The sequence below is a fragment of the Mandrillus leucophaeus genome, unplaced genomic scaffold (assembly GCF_000951045.1).
Source record: "Mandrillus leucophaeus isolate KB7577 unplaced genomic scaffold, Mleu.le_1.0 Scaffold75, whole genome shotgun sequence".
Classification (NCBI taxonomy): domain Eukaryota; kingdom Metazoa; phylum Chordata; class Mammalia; order Primates; family Cercopithecidae; genus Mandrillus; species Mandrillus leucophaeus.
Window position 1 is genome coordinate 1,680,141 of NW_012108141.1, and position 2,810 is coordinate 1,682,950.

The following is a 2,810-nucleotide window of genomic DNA, read 5'->3' on the forward strand; positions in this document are numbered from 1 at the left end:
AGATTGCGCCACTGCACTCCAGCCTGGGCGACAGAGCAAGACTCCGTCTCAAAAAAAAAAAAAAAAGAAAGAAAGAAAAATCAACTGTATGGAAAATACAGGGCTTTCATCAGCAGACAGAAAACTTGGTAGTTGTGAAACTTCTCATTGGAGAAAGATCTCCATAAAGAAATCATGCAGCTGGGCCAGGCACGGTGGCTCATGCCTGTAATCCCAGCACTTTGGGAGGCCAAGGTGGGCGGATCACAAGATCAGGAGATCGAGACCATCCTGGCCAACACAGTGAAACCCCGTGTCTACTAAAAATACAAAAATTAGGTGGGCATGGTGGGTGGCGTGTGCCTGTAGTCCCAGCTACTTGGAAGGCTGAAGCAGGAGAATTGCTTGAACCCATGAGGCGGAGGTTGCAGTGAGCTGAGATTGTGCCACTGCGCTCCACCCTGGCAACAGAGCAAGACTCCGTCTCAAAAAAAACAAAACAAAACAAAACAAAAAACAAAAAAGAAAGAAATCATGCAGCTGATAGACACAGTGAAAGCACTGTGACTTTCTTCTACCTTGGCCAGTTTGGAGCAGAACACAGCCAGTCCCTCATGCAGGGTCTGCATCAGCCCTCATTTTCCACCCACACGTTTCTAGGTGTAACCACTTCCTTGTAGAGTCTAGACTATCAAAACTGGGGGATCTGGCTCCATGGCAGCAAAATACTTCTCTCTGCTTTGCCTCAGCAGGAAGCATACATGAGGTTGTAACTAGGGCAGGAATGGTCCTCAGAACAAAGACCTAGGTTGAGCACAGTGGCTCACACCTGTAATCCCAGCACTTTGGGAGGCTGGGCCGGGCAGATCACCTGAGGTCAGGAATTTGAGACCAGCCTGGCCAACATGGCGAAACCCTGTCTCTACTAAAAATACAAAAATTAGCCGGGCGTGGTGGTATGTGCCTGTAATCCCAGCTACTCAGGAGGCTGAGGCAGGAGAATCGCTTGAACCTGGGAGGCGGAAGTTGCAGTAAGCCAAGATTGTGCCATTTCACTCCAGCCTGGACAATGAGCGAAACTCCGTCTCAATTAAAAAAAAAAAAAAAAGAATAAAGATGTAACCTGTAATTCTGGTTAGATCATAAACCTGGCTTTTTAAACATCTATATCCTCCTGCTGGACTGCCGCTCTGACCTATATGCCTCTGTTGACTCACTACCTAGGTGAGTCCTGGCTATGGAAGTAAATTACCTGGCTGCTAGTGTCTGGCTCAGAACTGACAGGAGCTCCCAGTTATCTCCCTTCTTCTAGCTGGGTATCAGTGATTCCTGCTGGGGCTGACCCCTAACTCCGTAGCCATGTCGCAAAATACCCATGTTTATGGTGGTGACATGAAAAGGGCAAGAGAACCAAAAGTTATTGACCGAAGGCCTTTTGTGCACAAGAAAGCAGTCCTAGATAAAATACATTTGTAAGGGCAATAACGTTGGAAGCAGAGGATTTTTTTTTCTCTAAGCAACAAAGAGCTATGGAGAATCCAAGAGCTTTCAATGAGTAATTCAAGGAGTAATAAGAAGTTTGGGAGTGGGTGCCAGAAGGAAGCTTTGCTATAAGCAGAACTGGAAAAAGATATTAAAAATCATAAATAGGCCAGGCACAGTGGCTCATGTCTGTAATCCCAGCACTTTGGGAGGCCGAGGTGGGTGGATCACAAGGTCAAGAGTTTGAGACCAGCCTGGCCAATATGGTGAAACCCTGTCTCTACTAAAAATAGAAAAAAATTAGCCGGGCATGGTGGCATGTGCCTGTAGTCCCAGCTACTCAGGAGGCTGAGGCAGAAGAATCGCTGGAACCCAGGAGGCAGAGGTTGCAGTGAGCCGAGATCACGCCACTGTAGTCCGGCCTGGGCGACAGAGTGAGACTCCCTCTCTAAATAAATAAATAAATAAATACAATCATAAATAAAAAAAGATAATAAAAAATAAGGATTATTAACAAGTTTCTGGATTTAAGTAAATGTATTTATTTAAATGTTGCTCTATACTAGAAGTTTTTGTTTTTGTTTTTGGCGGACAGAATCTGGCTATGTTGCTCAGGCTGGAGTGCAGTGGCTATTCAATCACAGGCATAATCATGGCAAAGCAAATTACAGACTCAAACTCCTCGGTTCAGGTGATCCTCCCACCTCAGCCTCCCTAGGAACACGCCATCGTGCCCAGCTAAACCAGAGTTTTTAATCTGAAGCCTAAGCATATTTTGGAGGGGTGGGTATATGGAATGTTTTTGAAACCATGAACATTCTGTATACATGTAAGTCTTTTTTTTTTTTTTGCTAAAAAGGTTCATATTTCATTGTCTTCTAAAATGGGTCTATGTCCTAAAAGGTTAAAAACCAACTATCTAAACCCGCTCTTTTTTGATATATTTCCTGGTAATAAGTTATTAAAATAAAGGTTTTATAGTATAAAGAATGCTATTTTTTATGAAAAAGTCATGTTACACTAAAATTCTGTATTAATCAATGACCTCAGGTTGTCATAACTATGAGATGCTGAACTATTTACTGATTTTGATCTTGTTCTGTAGTTATATAGGATATCAATATTGGCAGAGATAGGTGAAGGTTGCACAGAACCTCCCTGTACATTTCTTTGCAACATCCTATTAATCTATACATATTTTATTTGAAAAATAAACATTTTTTAAAAAATTAAAAAAAAAAAAAAAAAAACAAGCCAAGCGTGGTGGCTCACGTCTGTAATCCCAGCACTTTGGGAGGCTGAGGTGGGCATCACCTGAGGTCAGGAATTTGAGACCAGCCTGGCCAACA